Source organism: Gorilla gorilla, chromosome 9 (assembly GCF_029281585.2).
Source record: "Gorilla gorilla gorilla isolate KB3781 chromosome 9, NHGRI_mGorGor1-v2.1_pri, whole genome shotgun sequence".
NCBI lineage: Eukaryota > Metazoa > Chordata > Mammalia > Primates > Hominidae > Gorilla > Gorilla gorilla.
Genome location: NC_073233.2, coordinates 141,382,991 through 141,403,667, shown reverse-complemented (window position 1 = coordinate 141,403,667; position 20,677 = coordinate 141,382,991). Strand labels below are relative to the sequence as shown.

The 20,677-nt window shown below is 38.2% G+C and overlaps 1 protein-coding gene and 1 non-coding gene across 3 annotated transcripts in view; both read left to right on the top strand.

Moving 5' to 3' along the window:
• OPCML (opioid binding protein/cell adhesion molecule like) overlaps nucleotides 1-20,677 on the top strand; it is a 1,134,040-nt gene that overhangs the window by 97,346 nt on the left and 1,016,017 nt on the right. The window lies entirely within an intron of this gene.
• LOC115936400 (small nucleolar RNA U13) lies at nucleotides 196-297 on the top strand. The gene has a single exon (XR_004071890.1). It is a non-coding gene; the product is annotated as a small nucleolar RNA U13 (small nucleolar RNA).

Sequence of the window (20,677 nt, the reverse complement as noted above, 5' to 3'; positions counted from 1 at the left end):
GTCTATCTAATGACAGTATTCGGCTTGCCTGATACATAACACACTACAGTCTGGGTCCTGATCATTAGGCAACATCATCAGTTAACAACAAATAAATGTTGGTTTATTGTCAGAGAAATAAGATGTCGGATAAATTAGATAGATGTGCTGAAAACTTAAACCATCATTAGGCTTAGATGAAAAGAAATGAAGCAGCTGCTTCTGTGGTTCATAAGCGTGATGGCTGGGCTCATGCGCATGTGTGAGATGTGCCACCCTGGAAACTGGTTATGACGTCGGCACATTACCCATCTGACATAAAACAACAACAAGAATGAAGCCATGAGTGTGTATAAATGAATCGAAATAGAAAAGCATTCCATCATACCCCTGAGTCCTAAGGACCGAAAGGTTTAGAGCTATGCAGTTACGCAGGGGTTTTCACATAAACTATTACCCTTGCTCCTCAGAAGAACCATGCGAGTTCGGTTATATTATTATGCTCGCTTTACAGCTTGAATAAACTGACAATTTTAGTAACTATTCAAGGTCACATAGCTAGTAAGCAGTGGAACTGGGCCCTAAACCCATATTTCCCTAATTGTACGCTCTTTCATTTTTGCAGTTAGTCCTTGATACAGGACATAGTACGTCCTGGCACTCACAAATGTGAATATGGAAACTTGAATGTGGGATGCTGGACTCTGAGATCACATTTGTGAGCTTAACAGCCCAGAACCTCCAGATCCTGAGAAAATTTTAAGTGAAAGATGAGCGGAGTGAAACTGTTAACTCATGCAATATGTGGATTTTGACTAAAGTCAAAATAGGGGAATTCTATCAATATAAAAGCCTTGGGATGAGGGGACCGATCACAAAAGATGGCCACACAGTTCCTTACCCGTTGCCTCACTATATTCCATCTTTCATTTTGCCAAGTCAAAAATACACCAAATGGAGGAACCAAAACTTAACAGTCTTTTTGCATTCATTTATGTAACAATCAGTTCCTAGGTTTTTGTTATTATTTTTCTTCTTTTTTTGAAAGTGACAATATAAGCAAAATAGTATTTTGTTGTTGTTCTCATTGCAGTAGGTATGTTAGCATTTTTTTAAAATTTGAGAATGAACAATTTATTGCTAGTTTTAAAACTCATCTACTACGCAATCCTCAATTGGGTATTTTGTGACTACATTTTGTGTATATGTTTGTTTGTGGTTGCACATGGAGTGTGTGTTTGAGAATGCACATGTGTATTTTGGAAATCATTATTTATAGCTCTTAATTAAAAATTTTTAAAGGAACTACATAGGCTCAGTTCTTTGTTTTCAAATGTGAGCAGCTGAAATTAGATCCCTCTTACACCTTTGCCAGAGCAAAACTGTGCAATATGCGTAATGTGCTCTTGTCCCCTCTAGAGAGGTGGGGCTAGAGTGGAAATGGCTAATCCTCTTCATGGGGGATGAACTGGAAATTGAGTTTTGCAAACGAAGTCAGAGATAATTTCCCATCTTCATTATTTACGGAAATCAGTTACTGTATTTTAATTATCCACTGCTTGTATCGTCCACATAAAATGCCTTTCCTTTTATTTAAATTGCAAATAATTGCCAGTAGAATTATTCATTGGAAATTGGAATCCACTTTTTTGATCTCTAGAAAGCCTATTAATAATGAATGAGGATGTTATTTATTTGTTACAATTCCACAAATAGAAACTGAAGAAAGACTCTATATTCCTCACTTATCTCCTCTGACAATACCTGAGTAAACTCACCCCAGGAGAAATGCCAAAATGTGGAAAAGCAACATAAAGATGAGAACAGCTTTCTTTTTTTTCTTCTTTCAACAAATGAAATGCCTACTCATTTCAACAAATGTGGGCCTACTATGGGAAAAGCACTCTTAGGTGAAGTCAGGGAGAAAGTTAAGCTAGACGTGAATTTTACCTTTCAGGACATAATAAACATTCATAAAATCCTTGACATTTGCAAGCGATATACCCTGAGACCTTCATCAATCCCCATATTCATGAATGTTACTATAGCATATAATTTGCTACATAAAATGCAATAAAATATAACTGAAAAATATAAGTGACCCCTTTGGACCCTTAATGATTCTATAAATACAGAACTCAAGTAATTTATAAAGCTATTAAGATAAATCTGGCCATTAACATAAACTCTATACTAGGCTATCTCTCACTTGAACAATTTTTGCACTATCCAGAGAACTTGCTAAAATAGCTTCATAATTGCTTTTTCCAGTTTCCGTACAGAATGTATGGTGGACCTTTCATGTCTGCACTACTGCAGAATCTGAATCTTTGCTTTTAAATGTTATTTTAAAAAGTATGTATTATATGAAATAATATATATTATATTGAATATATATTAAATATATATATGTGTGTGTGTGTGTATATATATATAATTTTTTTTTCTGGCCAAAGCCATCACTTGATTGGATCTACTTATTTTTCTCTTCATTTATATTACCAACAGTAGAAGCCAATTTTCTTACTAGGAACTTTTTCCCCCTCCCATTGGAAGAACCAAAGTTTGACCACCTTTTTAGCCTGTGTATGGAGCTAAGCAGATAAACTTGGTAATGGGTGCCCTGGGCCTTCCCAGCTGCTCTCACAAGCTATAGAAGTCACTTCTGAACTTCAGCCATGGAGTATTGAATTCAAATTTGGGCCTCACAAAAATTAAAATATAATATCCATGATGAAATTTGAAGCCTTTGTAAATAGTCGAAGCGCTAACTTCTATAACCACAAATGAGCAAGGTCTGATATACTTATATATTCAATATGAGGGAGACAGTGACAAATACTCAAAGGAAAGATACAGGTAAACTTAACTTCAGAAGCTGCAGGGGAGTTTGAGGAAGACTACAGGGAGGAGGCAGCACTTTTCCGGACTTTGAGGTTAGGTAAGACTTAGAAATGTGTCACAGACATAGACATCATAGACATTTTGAGTAGAGGAAACAGAATAAGCGAAGACGTGAGTGAGGAGGCAGGGAGCTTTCATGAGGAAAGTGAATAGTGTAATCCCACCTAACTATAAAGGTAATTTCTCCTCAATGTAAAAATACAAAAAAATGCTTTCCTTTTTTTGGAAATATGGTAAGATGAGGCGTACACAGAAATAATCCCAGTGTATTTAGAAATACTATGAAAAATATATTTAAAGTATTTTTAAATGCGTAGTGATCTGGCAAGAAAGCAAGGGAAAGTTCAAGAAGCACAAAGCAACGAAACAATATTACTTCAGAAAGACAAGCTATGGTGAAGCCAGTTCTGCCCTAGGATGGCTTCTGATGCCTCATTCCCTAGAGTGCAAGTTTGAGGGATTCTGTGTGGATATGAGCTAAAGCCTGGGACCTGGTAAAATGGCCGGGAAGATTACAGGGTTTATCCTGGAGCCACAGACCCTAAAGGCAAAACCCTGAAGTGGGTTAAGGGGGAAGATGTGCCTTGCAGAAGGAGAGAGTGGGACTACTTGGCTGGGTTGAAGATGTCTCTGGATGGAGGGGCAAGAGAGGCTTCTTGGAATCCTTAACTGGAAGACTGCTCTCCCATGAGTGTTAATTCACAACTCCTGTGTGGCTCCCACAAGTCGTAAGCTTGGACATAGGTTGGTAAGACTTCAAATCCTTGGTAAAAACAAGGCAAATCCTCACTGAAGGAATGTACTTTAATCGCAGGCATTGCTAACATTTCCACAATTTTGTAAAACGTGTAGCTCATCACGTACATGAGGAAACAGACCACTATGAAGAAAAGTCAGTGCTCATAGTATAGTGTAGAAAAGGAACTTTGAAAACTACAACTGGGGCAATTTTTCAAAAGCAGAATATAAAATATATGTGTATAATTATGCGCAAAGAAATAAAAATGGCTGTCAGAATATAATTTAGGATTAAGAGAACATTAAAATCCATCAGTAATATTTTTAAGTAACCAAATAAAACTTCGTAGAAATATGAAACGTAATAATTGAGAGTAAAATTTCAATAGATGGATACAAAACAGATTAGTTCCAGCTGTGGAAAGAATTCATGACTGGAAGATAATCTTGAGAAAATAAATACCAAAAATCTAGAATAGAGATTCATAAACTTCCTTGGTTCATGGCACCATTCATGGGTTAGTGCCTGAATGATTTTTTTATAGTATCCCCAGAGCAAAAGAAATTCCCAACATTTCTTTTATTAAGTAGTTAGGCTCAAACAACTTAATTTTAGTATTTCGCATGGTATATAATGAACAGCTGTGTCTCTCTCAAAAATGCAACATTCCCACAGTGTTCCTGTGAATTCACTCTGGTTTCCCAGTATGCCTTCACCTGTACTTTGAGAACCATGGATGTAAAATAAAGAAACAAAAAATGGAAAATGTCAAAGACAACTGAAAGAGACTCCCATGTAGGTCTAACATATGCCTAATTGAAGTTCCAGAAGAAGAAAGGGAAAAGACATGGCAAGACAATTTTCCAGATTTAACACAAAATTCATAGATTCAGAAAGAACAACAAATTACAAGCAGAATAAATACAAAAAACTGGGCATGGTGGCTCATGCCTATAATCGCAGCTACTTGGGAGGCTAAGGCAGGAGGATCACTTGAGCCCAGAAGTTTGAGGCCGCAGTGAGCTTTGATCACACTACTGCACTCCAGCCTGGAGTAAGACCCGATTAACACAGTAAGTCCCCATTTCTAAAAAAATGTGTGTTTTTTTTTTAAAAATAGATACAGTGAAATACATATCTAGACATATTTTACCAAAACTCTAGAACAGCAAAAATAGAAAGACCTTAAGAGTAAAGACAGACTAAGAACTGATTTCTCTTTTTTTCCTTTCCAACTTTTATTTTAGGTTCAGAGTACACATGCAGGTTTGTTACGTGGGTAAATTGCGTGTTGCGGTGGTTTGGTGTTCACATTATTTTACATTCAGGTAATGAGCATAGTACCCTACAGGTGGGTTTTCAATCCTCACCCTCCTCTCACAAACCACCTTCAAGTAGGCCCTGGTGTCTACTGTCCCCTTCTTTATATCCATATGTACTCAATATTTAGCTCCTGCTTAGAAGTGAGAACATGCAATATTTGGTTCTCTGAGAACTGATTTCTTAGTAGTAATAACGATTCCTCTTATCCAGAGAGAACCGTACGTATTTTGATATATTTTCTTCCAATTTTTTACCTGTATATGTCAAATGAAACATATACTTTTGAAAAAAGTAAGTTGCAAAACCATATATACTGTATGACTCTCAATTAAATATATGTATATTTATTATATATATTATATATATATTATATATATATATATAAAATAACTTGAGATTCGGCGGGGCGCAGTGGTTCACACCTGTAATCCCAGCACTTTAGGAGGCTGAGGCTGGCGGATCACCTGAGGTGGAGAGTTCCAGACCAGCCTGACCAACATGCAGAAACCCCGTCTCTACTAAAAATACAAAATTAGCTGGGCATGGTGGCACATGCCTGTAATCCCAGCTACTCAGGAGGCTGATGGAGGAGAATCTCTTGAACCCAGGAGGCGGAAGTTGCGGTGAGCTGAGATCGCGCTATTGCACTCCAGCCTGGGCAACAAGAGCAAAACTCCGCGTCGAAAACAAACAAACAAACAAAAAACACTGAGATTCATACAATACATATGGTATTTATTGTAGTAAGTAGTTAGGCTCAAATGACTTAATAGTAATATTTTGTATAAAACAAATAGCTGTGTCTCTCTCAAAAGACATATAATTATATATATAAATTGAGATTCATACAATACATATAGTTTTGCATCTTTTCTCAATTGACACAATGTGACTATTTTATTTACCTACTCAACAAATGATTGTCGAATGACGTTTAACTAGGATTTAGCGAATGATTTTAAATAAATAACATTTAATTATATGTCAAGGTACTATACTCAATACTTTATAAATATTAATTTATTTAATGTTAAGAACTGCATGAGATAGTTATTATTCTTATTTTGCAATGAAGATACTTAGTTTTTTTTAATTTTAAGCATCAGATGTGGTACTTGATAAATGCTTTTTTGCCTCTGTGTTTATATCATATTCTTAATGAAAATTTTTAGAAGTGAAACTAACATTCGAAACCCATGAACTTCTAAAGTTACTAATAAAGCCAATCTGCTTTCTGGTAAGATTTTACCTAATTAACACTGTGATCACACACTCAACCAAACTTTGCCAATATTGAGTATAAGAACTAATTTTAGAGGTTGACAACTTCTGATAATATTTTAAGAAGGTTAAAAAATTTACCTCATTTTATTGTGATTGTATTGTGATTGTAACTTCTACATTTACAAATGTGTTTGAATGTTTCTCACATTAGGCAGTGGCATTGCTTCTTGTCTGTGATATTTGCTGAACTTTCCCTTGGTGTTTCAGCATTTTTCTCTAAATGCATTGGACGGTAGTATTGTATAATATATTTGTGTCATGTATTCTTCAAATACGTATGACTTTTATTTTATGGTTTCCTGGCATTTTTTCAATCCAATGAATTGTACGTGTACATTTTTTTTGTTTCTGTTGTGCTTAGATTATCCATCCCCATCCCAAGGTTAGATAGTTATTCACCTATATTGTCTGTAAGTGTTTTAATATTTTGTTATTTTACATTTAACTCTTTAGGCCATCTGGAATATTCTTTGCCATATGTACTAATGTGAAGATTTATTGTAATTTTGTTTTCCAAATGTTTAACCTTGCCTGTAGTGCCAACTTCTTCCCTATTTCTTTGTTTCCCTTTAAAGCAATGCTCTTAGTAGTCTTAGCTGGCAGACTTCAATTTCTTTCCTCTTTTTTTAAAACCCATTGTAGTTTTTAGATCTCACTTCTCCACCAAAACACCTCTTATCAAGTCACCAATGCCTTCACCATTATTATCTCCATTGGCCAGTTTTCAGTCTTGGTGTGATTTGATCTGTCAGCGGTATTTGCACAGCTTAACCATCTCTTGCAGCAACAGTTTCATCACCACAACCTCCTACCTCACTGGCAATTCTCTCCTCTCCTCTGCATAATCCTGCCTCTAGTGCTGACAGGACCTAGGCCTCTGCCCATGGACTTTTCTCTCTATGCTCACTTCTACCCCGCTTCCATCCAGACTCACTGCTCCTGATAAAATCTGTATATTATGACTTCAGGATTTATGATCATAGTCTGTGTCTCTCCCCTGAACTCTAGAGTATATATTAATACAACAACCTTCTCAACATTTCCACCTAGATGTCTAAATGAGCATGCTAGATGTGTCATAGCCCAAATTAAATTCCTGATCTTTCCAAGGCCGCTTTTTGTGAGGTCATCTCAACTCAGCTAATGGAAACTTACATCCTTCAGGTGCTCAGATCAAACATTTAGGAGTCACTCTTGACCCTTCTCTTTTTCTCATACCTCACTTTCATGCCTTCAGTAAATCCTGTTGACTCTACCTTCTGCAAAATCTTCCATACCATCTGCACTGCTACTTTGTTCATCATATCTTGGCTGGATTTTCGCAATAGCCTTCCACTGGTCTTCCCAATTTTAGTCTTGTTTCTTTACAGCCTATTTTTAACAAAGAAACTGGAGTGATCATTTAAAAATGGAAATCAGATCCTTCCATGCCTCTGTCCCGTGCCTTCCAATGGCTTACCATCTCACTTGGAGTAAAAAGTGAAATCTGGATAATGGTGTAAAAGACTACATGATCCAATCCCCAGCTCACCCCAGTCTGTCTCTGGTCCCATTTCCTACTATTTCCCTGCCTCAGTTACTAGAGCAAGAGGAAGATTTGGTCTCCTTCATCTCTCTTGAACACGTCAGACTGGTTCCCACCTCAGTGGCTTTGCAGTTGCTGTTCTCTCCTGGAAGGCTCTGTCCCAAGATATATGGGTGGGTAACTCCTTCATCTTTTTAAAATCTTTGCTCAAAATTACCTTCCTGGAGAGGGCTTCCTTATTATACTATTTGAAATTGTATTCTTCCCCCACTCCTTCCATTCCCTTTCCATACCCACTATGTTACTCTTATCATTGTTGTATATATCAGAGTCTAATTCTACTCACATTTCATCTCTTTGCACTGATCCTTCTGTCAATTATTGAATTCGTATGATCTGATTGAATCACTAAGATTTTGTTAAACATATTTCATGTCTGGTGTAGAAGGCCTTTCTTATTATTCTTCCTTAATAAAATTCCCTTAGTTATTCTTGGCTTTTTATGCCAGCTTAACTTTAAAAGTACTTCATCATGTTTCCAAAGAAGAAAAATTAAGCTGATTTTTTATTGGAATTTCATAATACAGGGACATTCATGTGCAAAGAATTAATATCTTTATATTATTCACTCTTCCTTTCCCAGAATGTGGTATGCCTCTTCATTTATGAAGCTCATTTTCTTTTTGACATCGGTTTTGTAATTGTATATTTTCTATAGTTCTTACATGTGTCTTGTTTAAGTTAATCCTACATGTTGTAGTCTATGCTTTTTTTCCTGCTTTGTTCTATTGTTGCTATTTTATTCCATTATATATTTTTAAAAGATTATTTTCAAATAGTTATTTTTTCAAATTTCTATCTATCAGCAACATTGTTCAATAATCTTATTACTGGCAGTAGATTTTCAGTTTATTCCTTGGGTTTTTGAAGGAGACATAATGATAATTCTATCCCCTTTTCATCATGCTACAATGCCTTGCCTAAAACTTCTGCAGAGTATTCAATGATAGTAGTAGTCACTAGCCTGTTGGTCTTCCTCTCCTTGTTCACACTGCTGGTTTAAAGTGGATGTCTTTGTCACATTAAGAAAGTATCCTTACATTCCTGATTTACAACGCACTTTTTTGAAAAAATAAGAAAAAGTCGAGAAGTTTGTCTTGTGCTTTTTGTTTCCATCAGTTGAGCTAATATTACCTATTAATTTGATGAATAGATTTTCCAATATTAAACTAAATAAATGGTTGCAGTGGGTGGTTTTTAAAGACATACTATTGAATTTAATTTATTAATGTTTCAATGAGGATTTTGCATCTATGTTCATAACTGTGTCTGTTCCATAGTTTTCATCTTGGTGTTATCTTTTACCCAGTGTTAGAATGGGAACTTTTATGAAATAAAGTAGGAAGCAATTTGTCTTGTTCCAGGATAGAAGGCAGGATGTGAGTATAATCGTGTGTGGAGAGGTGTGGGCTTACATATATATGCACATAGGTATTTTCATGGAGAGTATACGCTCCTAAGAAATTTGACAGTATTTATTGTTAAAAACTACCTGGTTCCAAAGCCCCAAAACTTTTTTGATAATTTATTGTCTTTCTCATGATTATTGGTGTATTTCGGTGTTCTACCACTTTAAAAAAAACTTGATAGTTTTTTTTCCCAATAAATTGCCTATTTCTATTTAATTTTCAAATTATAACTGGAATTGTATGTAGCATTTTCTTACGATTTAAAGAATATTTTCTAAATCTGTTGTTGTGGCTTCATTATCATTCTAGTTCTGCTCATTTTTATTTTTTCTATTTATCTTGTTAGTTTTCAGGAAACTTGCTTAATTGATATTAAATTTTTCTTTCTAATAGTAAAGCATTTAAGATTTGCTTACTACTATTTTGGTAAGTTTTGTCTTTTTTTTTTTTTGACCCTCGCCCCCACCCCACCCCCCGCCCCACTCTGCAAAGTGGCTTCTATTTCAGTTTGCCTTTGATCCCATATTAATTTAGGAAGGTGATTTTTAATTTCCTGCTTATTAAGTTTTTGTTCTTGTGTTTAAATTACTGTTCTTATTTTTCTATTCTTATTGTAATGTGGTCAAAAAATGTGATCAGTGTAATTTCTGCTACTAAGAATTTATTGATGCCTTTTTTGTGATATGGTAGATTAGGTTTTATAAGGTCCATGGTCACTTGAAAATAAGGTACTTCTCTAATTGTAGTGAAGGCAAGTTTTTAAATTTAGCCTGTTAATTACATTATCAAGTTATCTATATCCTTATATTCATTGGAGGTCTATCTTATATTTGAGGATGTTAAAGTCTCCCGTAATAGTACTTCTGCTAGTTTTGCCTCATACTGCCAACAGTTTGTTTGCTTTACTTTCTACACTGATTTTTATATTTTTTGCATAAACGTTCTTTAAAATTACCTATTCATTAACAGATATACCTATTTTCACTGTAATATTTGGCATCTATAAAGTTCCCTCACACTTTGAATTCACTTTGACTCATACTATTATTTCTAACCTTGCTCTCTGTTATGTTTTTGGGGAATGTGAAAATGGCAGCCTCCAGTGTTTACTGATTCTGAGGCTCTTCCTCTTTCTACCACGTGTGAAGGGAGAGACCAGGGAGCATTTCCATCTAAAAGAGAATCACCATTGGCGTCTGCTCTCTCGCTGTGTTTCTTTCCTGATGACAGCCTTTGCTAAGCACATTTGTGGCAGGAGGACTTTGGCCTCCTTGCATGGTTTTCAGGTTGGTGTGGGCGTCGGGGGCCTGGAGCAGAGGAGGAGAGAGGGTGCAGCTTTCTCTTTTCTTCTGAGCCCATCAAACTGCACCTTCACTGGTTTATCATGAGTGCATCTTCAACCTTACCAATGCACAGAAGTTGCTCCCAGATTCTAGGACAGGGAGATAGAATAGAAAAAATAGAGTATCTCTGTGTCTGCCTTTGGGGAGTTGTTGTGTGTGTGTGTGTGTGTTTCTTTTTTCCTTTTTTCCTGCAGTGTCTCAATAAACGTTTTTGTAGAAAGTTGATAGAGATAACATCAGGAGCTGCTAGTTTGGTTAAAAAAAAATCTGCTACTGACATGTTTCCAAAAAGATGGGTATATTCAGTCAGCACTGTATTTTAAGAACTCTTATCTGGTCTGAGTGTAACAGAGTGCTCAACTAGGAGATAATTTCAGCTGTCCAAGAGAAGTTGTCAGTCTCTGGTTTTGGGAGTGGAGCAAGAAGTAAGTAGACACAGATGCATTAGGGAGACAGAATCTATACTATGGAAAATAAATGGATTTGTATATAAGTACAAAGGTGTGAACTGGGACTTGGGTGGAAAGAACAAAAGTATATGAGGAGTCTAAATCAATGCTCAACTTCCTAGCACAAATTGATGAAAATATTTGCCACATTGCCAGAGGGAGAGTATTTTCTTAAAGGAAAATAATTATTGTTATACAGGAAAAGGTCTTTATTTTATTTTTAAGAAATGCATAGGTAAGAAGTAAAATGCAATGTGAAAATGAATTATAGGTGAAAAATATTAAAAATAGTTAAATCAAGGAGATGAATGTATTCGTGTTTACTATTCTCTATTTTGTTATGTACAGAAAATTTTATAATAAGCACTTTAAGAAAGGGAAAAAATCACCCAGTTTGGCACCTACTGTCTTGAGGTGCTGTAGACCCCTACTCCATGTGATAATATAGAGGTGGCACTGAAGATGCAGGACTAGACCTCCCCTGACCAAATTGGGAGGTGTCTAGTTGGGTGTTGTAAGGATAGAAGTTGTTGGAGCTATTACATGCTAAGGCAGAGTTCATAAAGCCACTTTCTAAAGATGTAACATTTGGCAATTTGAATAACAGTGCTCAACTAACAGGGCTGTTGTAGGGATGGAATGCTATAATGAAGACAAAGCCCTGGGTCACAGAAGAGCTCAACAAATGCTGCCATGTTTCACTATTGCGGAAGGGCAGTGGACCTGCAACACCCCAAGGAGACCACAAAATAGCCTGTGGGTCAAGCAAAGCCAAGTGTATTGCTTCCTGTGATAAGGAAGACCACTACCTTTTTAGCACTGTCTTTGAAAAGGAAGGATAAAGATGAGATATTTATGTCATTTGGAGGGGTCTGGTTTCAGGCAGGTGTTTCTATGAGGAGGTCTGACTGGGACTGGGCCAAAGTTGTGATATAATAGTTCAGGATTGGTGAACTCAGGTGAGGATTTTGGAGCAAACCTCAGAGTAAACAATTGGATGATTCCAGCTGAACAATCTGTCTTTCTAAGAAGGAAGCTATTTACTCTGATGAAGAGATGTGGAGAGTCAATGAATTTTCAAAGTTATTTCCAACTTAATCTTCTGGGTCAAGAATTTCCTGGAATAGTCATGTCACGTTAATGAAGAGTATCAAATAGGAAAATCATGCTTTATGGACTGTAAGCTGTTTGGCTGTAGATAGTTTCAGCCCCCAGGGGAGATTATGGTGTGGATTGTTTCTATTTTGTTTTAGTATTTGTGGCATATTGCTACCTCCGCAGCAGATGCATACATTGTTTTGCAAAGTTTAATTAAGCTTATCATTCATTTGGCAATATGTATTAAAGACCTCAAAATAATCTTTTAACTAGTAGTTTTATTATCAGCAATCAGTCATTCAGAATCATCAAAGACGTGAACAAAAGATGAACAAAGATGTTTATCACCGCATTTTTAGAATAGAAAATACAAGGTAAACAAAGTGACTTTAAATGGGCAAACAGAAAATAAATTATGATTTAGCCACAGGATGGGACACTGTGTGTAACTAGGACAAATGGTGTTTTTTAGAAATAGTTAATGATGTGGAAAAATTCTCTCCAAGCTAAGTGAAAGTAGGACATAAAAGTGTATAAAATTATAGTACCTATGACTGAATGAAAATATTGCAAAATTTTATAAGTGGTTATCTCAGGGTTATAAGATTACAGGTTGTATTTTCTACAAACATTTAAAATAAGCTTTCTTCTTAACAGAAAATAAACACTATTTTAATAATAATAATACAATGATTGAAAGGGTGGTGTAGATGCCCTCCAAGGAGAAAAGGAGCTTGTTTGTGTTTGTTCCTGCAGCAAATGATGCAATTGAGGCAGGAGAGCCCAAGCAAAGGGCCCTCTTCAGAAAGGGAGACTTGGCTGGGGTTCACTCTGGTTTTGAACAATGAATCATCTCTTCTGTTAATAGGGATTAGCAGGTTATAATATAGGAAATGGCTCTTGCCATCAGAAAAACTGAATATCTCTGTGTTAGCTCATTTGTGTTGCTATTAAGGAATATCTGACCCTGGGTAATTTATAAATAACAGAGGTTTAATTAGCTCATGGTTATACAGGATGTACGAGAAGCGTGGTGTTGGCATCTGCTTGGCTTCTGGTGAGGATCTCAGAAAGCTTCCAATCATGGCAGAAGGCAAAGGAGAGCCAGTGTGTCACATGGTGAAAGAGGGAGCCAAATAGAGGGGGTGGAGGTGCCACACTCTTTTAAACAACCAGCTCTCTCATGAACTCATTACCACTCATTACTGTGGAGAGCATGCCAAGCTACTTAGGAGGGATCTGTCCCCATGATCCAAACACTTCCCACCAGGCCCTACCTCCGACATTGGGAGTCCACATGCACCTTGGAGGGGACAAACATCCAAATTGTATCAGTCTCTCAGGACGCTTGCCTGACCTCAAGCACTCAGAAAACCACAACCACTCAGAAAAGGTGTTTATTCCTCTTGGGTTCATCATTGCTTCCTATCTTTAACAGATCTGCTTTTCCAAGGAATTAAATTCCTTTGAGGACTTCTCGTTAGGACTTCTTTTCTCCATTTTGGGAGCTTCTATGACTGCTTGTTGCCAGGAGCCTAACAGAGTGCAGAGAATTTCAGTGATTTGCCTGCAGATGCCTTGCAGGCGGAACTCTCTGGGTTATCTCCTATCTAGGGAAAGAAGCTTGGAGTTACTGTCCACTCTCAGTTATCTGCAGCTAGCTCACATGACCAACAGATGCCCATTGTCAGGTGGAAATCCCTCAGAACTTCATTCTTTCTGCCTAAAATTCCAATTGGTAAAACTGAAGACAAGAATAAGATAGAAAAACTCTAGAATGAGGCAATTAAAATGATCAAGGGGATGATTGAGTACTGAAGAATAAAGTTAAAATTCTTCAAGATGTAAAGATAAATTCTGAAAGAGGATGAATGGTTATAAGATCATGAAAGGCAAATAGAAGCCCATTTCCCAATTCTGGTGAACACGTTCGAGAGTATAAGTTGAAATCTAAAGGAAGTAAGAGGAAGAGTAGAGGTTCCTTGGATGGCACAGTGGAGAAGGAAGAAGGAAGTAAGGCACTTTGTACACACTGTCTCATTATATGACATGCCATCAGAGCATTTTGTTCTAGTCCCAGTTCTGCTACCAGCTATTTTCTGGTGATGTCGAATGACATTCTTCATCCTAAGCCTCAGATTTCTTATGTGTAGAATCAGGATTTTAATTATTTGGGTTTGAGAATACTTTCTGATTCCAAAAGAGTTTGTTTTATTTTGTAATATAAAAATCATAAATACTTTATTATTAATACATTATTTTTGAAATGTTATACAGACTGGAAATATGAGAAAGTTTGAGAGTGTTTGCATATATTTCCTCATGACATAATAATTCTTAAAAGGAAATTAGTGGCCGGGCTCAGTGGTTCACACCCATAATCTCAACTACTCGGGAGGCTGCGGTAGCAGGATCGCTTGAGCCCAGGAGTTTGAGGAGCATGTTCGCACCGCTGCACTCCAGCCTGGGCGGTAGAGCAAGACCCCGTCTCTAAAAACAGAAATGAGTGGTTCCTAGCAAGACGCTAAACTAACATGGCTAGGGCTTCCTCTCCCAAGACTCCTCTCCACAATGATAGAGAGGTGGGGCAAGGGTTTGAACTGGCATTTATATATATATATATATATATAATGTCTTTGGTCTGAGAGAAAAAATGGCCTAGTATGGCTTTGAAGAAAAACTTAGAAAAAGAATTATGGAATTCTTGCCCCATATCTTCGTGTTTAGTGGTGAGTCCCACGACACACTTGTCAAAACTCAGATCCCGAGGGGAGGAGCCAAGATGGCTGAATAGGAACAGCTCCGGTCTACAGCTCCCAGCATGAGCGACGCAGAAGAAGGGTGATTTCTGCATTTCCATTTGAGGTACCGGGTTCATCTCACTAGGGAGTGCCAGACAATGGGCGCAGGCCAGTGGGTGCGCGCACCGTGCACGAGCCGAAGCAGGGCGAGGCATTGCCTCACTTGGGAAGCGCAAAGGGTCAGGGAGTTCCCTTTCCGAGTCAAAGAAAGGGGTGACGGACGCACCTGGAAAATCGGGTCACTCCCACCCGAATATTGCGCTTTTCAGACCGGCTTAAAAAACGGCGCACCACGAGACTATATCCCACACCTGGCTCGGAGGGTCCTATGCCCACGGAATCTCGCTGATTGCTAGCACAGCAGTCTGAAATCAAGCTGCAAGGCAGCAGCGAGGCTGGGGGACGGGCGCCCACCATTGCCCAGGCTTGCTTAGGTAAACAAAGCAGCCAGGAAGCTCGAACTGGGTGGAGCCCACCACAGCTCAAGGAGGCTTGCCTGCCTCTGTAGGCTCCACCTCTGGGGGCAGGGCACAGACAAACAAAAAGACAGCAGTAACCTCTGCAGACTTAAATGTCCCTGTCTGACAGCTTTGAGGAGAGCAGTGGTTCTCCCAGCACGCAGCTGGAGATCTGAGAACGGGCAGACTGCCTCCTCAAGTGGGTCCCTGACCCCTGACCCCCGAGCAGCCTAACTGGGAGGCACCCCCCAGCAGGGGCACACTGACACCTCACACGGCAGGGTATTCCAACAGACCTGCAGCTGAGGGTCCTGTCTGTTAGAAGGAAAACTAACAAACAGAAAGGACATCCACACCGAAAACCCATCTGTACATCACCATCATCAAAGACCAAAAGTAGATAAAACCACAAAGATGGGGAAAAAACAGAACAGAAAAACTGGAAACTCTAAAACGCAGAGCACCTCTCCTCCTCCAAAGGAACGCAGTTCCTCACCAGCAACGGAACAAAGCTGGATGGAGAATGATTTTGATGAGCTGAGAGAAGAAGGCTTCAGACGATCAAATTACTCTGAGCTACGGGAGGACATTCAAACCAAAGGCAAAGAAGTTGAAAACTTTGAAAAAAATTTAGAAGAATGTATAACTAGAATAACCAATACAGAGAAGTGCTTAAAGGAGCTGATGGAGCTGAAAACCAAGGCTCGAGAACTACGTGAAGAATGCAGAAGCCTCAGGAGCCGATGCGATCAACTGGAAGAAAGGGTATCAGCAATGGAAGATGAAATGAATGAAATGAAGCGAGAAGGGAAGTCTAGAGAAAAAAGAATAAAAAGAAATGAGTAAAGCCTCCAAGAAATATGGGACTATGTGAAAAGACCAAATCTACGTCTGATTGGTGTACCTGAAAGTGATGCGGAGAATGGAACCAGGTTGGAAAACACTCTGCAGGATATTATCCAGGAGAACTTCCCCAATCTAGCAAGGCAGGCCAACATTCAGATTCAGGAAATACAGAGAACGCCACAAAGATACTCCTCGAGAAGAGCAACTCCAAGACACATAATTGTCAGATTCACCAAAGTTGAAATGAAGGAAAAAATATTAAGGGCAGCCAGAGAGAAAGGTCAGGTTACCCTCAAAGGGAAGCCCATCAGACTAACAGCGGATTTCTCGGCAGAAACCCTACAAGCCAGAAGAGAGTGGGGGCCAATATTCAACATTCTTAAAGAAAAGAATTTTCAACCCAGAATTTCATATCCAGCCAAACTAAGCTTCATAAGTGAAGGAGGAATAAAATACTTTACAGACAAGCAAATGCTGAGAGATTTTGTCACCACCAGGCCTGCCCTAAAAGAGCTCCTGAAGGAAGCGCTAAACATGGAAAGGAACAACCGGTACCAGCCGCTGCAAAATCATGCCAAAATGTAAAGACCATCGAGACTAGGAAGAAACTGCATCAACTAATGAGCAAAATCACCAGCTAACATCATAATGACAGGATCAAATTCACACATAACAATATTAACTTTAAATGTAAATGGACTAAATTCTCCAATTAAAAGACACAGACTGGCAAGTTGGATAAAGAGTCAAGACCCATCAGTGTGCTGTATTCAGGAAACCCATCTCACATGCAGAGACACACATAGGCTCAAAATAAAAGGATGGAGGAAGATCTACCAAGCAAATGGAAAACAAAAAAAGGCAGGGGTTGCAATCCTAGTCTCTGATAAAACAGACTTTAAACCAACAAAGATCAAAAGAGACAAAGAAGGCCATTACATAATGGTAAAGGGATCAATTCAACAAGAGGAGCTAACTATCCTAAATATATATGCACCCAATACAGGAGCACCCAGATTCATAAAGCAAGTCCTGAGTGACCTACAAAGAGACTTAGACTCCCACACAATAATAATGGGAGACTTTAACACCCCACTGTCAACATTAGACAGATCAACGAGACAGAAAGTCAACAAGGATACCCAGGAATTGAACTCAGCCCTGCACCAAGCGGACCTAATAGACATCTACAGAACTCTCCACCCCAAATCAACAGAATATACATTTTTTTCAGCACCACACCACACCTATTCCAAAATTGACCACATAGTTGGAAGTAAAGCTCTCCTCAGCAAATGTAAAAGAACAGAAATTATAACAAACTATCTCTCAGACCACAGTGCAATCAAACTAGGACTCAGGATTAAAAATCTCACCCAAAGCCGCTCAACTACATGGAAACTGAACAACCTGCTCCTGAATGACTACTGGGTACATAATGAAATGAAGGCAGAAATAAAGATGTTCTTTGAAACCAACGAGAACAAAGACACAACATACCAGAATCTCTGGGATGCATTCAAAGCAGTGTGTAGAGGGAAATTTATAGCACTAAATGACCACAAGAGAAAGCAGGAAAGATCCAAAATTGACACCCTAACATCACAATTAAAAGAACTAGAAAAGCAAGAGCAAACACATTCAAAAGCTAGCAGAAGGCAAGAAATAACTAAAATCAGAGCAGAACTGAAGGAAATAGAGACACAAAAAACCCTTCAAAAAATCAATGAATCCAGGAGCTGGTTTTTTGAAAGGATCAACAAAATTGATAGACCGCTAGCAAGACTAATAAAGAAAAAAAGAGAGAAGAATCAAATAGACACAATAAAAAATGATAAAGGGGATATCACCACCGATCCCACAGAAATACAAACTACCATCAGAGAATACTACAAACACCTCTACGCAAGTAAACTAGAAAATCTAGAAGAAATGGATACATTCCTCGACACATACACTCTCCCAAGACTAAACCAGGAAGAAGTTGAATCTCTGAATAGACCAATAACAGGAGCTGAAATTGTGGCAATAATCAATAGTTTACCAACCAAAAAGAGTCCAGGACCAGATGGATTCACAGCAGAATTCTACCAGAGGTACAAGGAGGAACTGGTACCATTCCTTCTGAAACTATTCCAATCAATAGAAAAAGAGGGAATCCTCCCTAACTCATTTTATGAGGCCAGCATCATTCTGATACCAAAGCCGGGCAGAGACACAACCAAAAAAGAGAATTTTAGACCAATATCCTTGATGAACATTGATGCAAAAATCCTCAATGAAATACTGGCAAACCGAATCCAGCAGCACATCAAAAAGCTTATCCACCATGATCAAGTGGGCTTCATCCCTGGGATGCAAGGCTGGTTCAATATACGCAAATCAATAAATGTAATCCAGCATATAAACAGAGCCAAAGACAAAAACCACATGATTATCTCAATAGATGCAGAAAAAGCCTTTGACAAATTTCAACAACCCTTCATGCTAAAAACTCTCAATAAATTAGGTATTGATGGGACGTATTTCAAAATAATAAGAGCTATCTATGACAAACCCACAGCCAATATCATACTGAATGGGCAAAAACTGGAAGCATTCCCTTTGAAAACTGGCACAAGACAGGGATGCCCTCTCTCACCGCTCCTATTCAACATAGTGTTGGAAGTTCTGGCCAGGGCAATCAGGCAGGAGAAGGAAATAAAGGGTATTCAATTAGGAAAAGAGGAAGTCAAATTGTCCCTGTTTGCAGACGACATGAATTGTTTATCTAGAAAACCCCATTGTCTCAGCCCAAAATCTCCTTAAGCTGATAAGCAACTTCAGCAAAGTCTCAGGATACAAAATCAATGTACAAAAATCACAAGCATTCTTATACACCAACAACAGACAAACAGAGAGCCAAATCATGAGTGAACTCCCATTCACAATTGCTTCAAAGAGAATAAAATACCTAGGAATCCAACTTACAAGGGATGTGAAGGACCTCTTCAAGGAGAACTACAAACCACTGCTCAAGGAAATCAAAGAGGATACAAACAAATGGAAGAACATTCCATGCTCATGGGTAGGAAGAATCAATATCGTGAAAATGGCCATACTGCCCAAGGTCATTTACAGATTCAATGCCATCCCCATCAAGCTACCAATGACTTTCTTCACAGAATTGGAAAAAACTACTTTAAAGTTCATATGGAACCAAAAAAGAGCCCGCATCGCCAAGTCAATCCTAAGCCAAAAGAACAAAGCTGGAGGCATCACACTACCTGACTTCAAACTATACTACAAGGCTACAGTAACCAAAACAGCATGGTACTGGTACCAAAACAGAGATATAGATCAATGGAACAGAACAGAGCCCTCAGAAATAACGCCGCATACCTACAACTATCTGATCTTTGACAAACCTGAGAAAAACAAGCAATGGGGAAAGGATTCCCTATTTAATAAATGGTGCTGGGAAAACTGGCTAGCCATATGTAGAAAGCTGAAACTGGATCCCTTCCTTACACCTTATACAAAAATCAATTCAAGATGGATTAAAGATTTAAACGTTAGACCTAAAACCATAAAAACCCTAGAAGAAAACCTAGGCATTACCATTCAGGACATAGGCGTGGGCAAGGACTTCATGTCCAAAACACCAAAAGCAATGGCAACAAAAGACAAAATTGACAAATGGGATCTAATTAAACTCAAGAGCTTCTGCACAGCGAAAGAAACTACCATCAGAGTGAACAGGCAACCTACAAAATGGGAGAAAATTTTCGCAACCTACTCATCTGACAAAGGGCTAATATCCAGAATCTACAATGAACTCAAACAAATTTACAAGAAAAAAACAAACAACCCCATCAAAAAGTGGGTGAAGGACATGAACAGACACTTCTCAAAAGAAGACATTTATGCAGCCAAAAAACACATGAAAAAATGCTCATCATCACTGGCCATCAGAGAAATGCAAATCAAAACCACTATGAGATATCATCTCACACCAGTTAGAATGGCAATCATTAAAAAGTCAGGAAACAACAGGTGCTGGAGAGGATGTGGAGAAATAGGAACACTTTTACACTGTTGGTGGGACTGTAAACTAGTTCAACCGTTGTGGAAGTCAGTGTGGCGATTCCTCAGGGATCTAGAACTAGAAATACCATTTGACCCAGCCATCCCATTACTGGGTATATACCCAAAGGACTATAAATCATGCTGCTATAAAGACACATGCACACGTATGTTTATTGAGGCATTATTCACAATAGCAAAGACTTGGAACCAACCCAAATGTCCAACAATGATAGACTGGATTAAGAAAATGTGGCACATATACACCATGGAATACTATGCAGCCATAAAAAATGATGAGTTCATGTCCTTTGTAGGGACATGGATGAAATTGGAAACCATCATTCTCAGTAAACTATCGCAAGAACAAAAAACCAAACACCGCATATTCTCA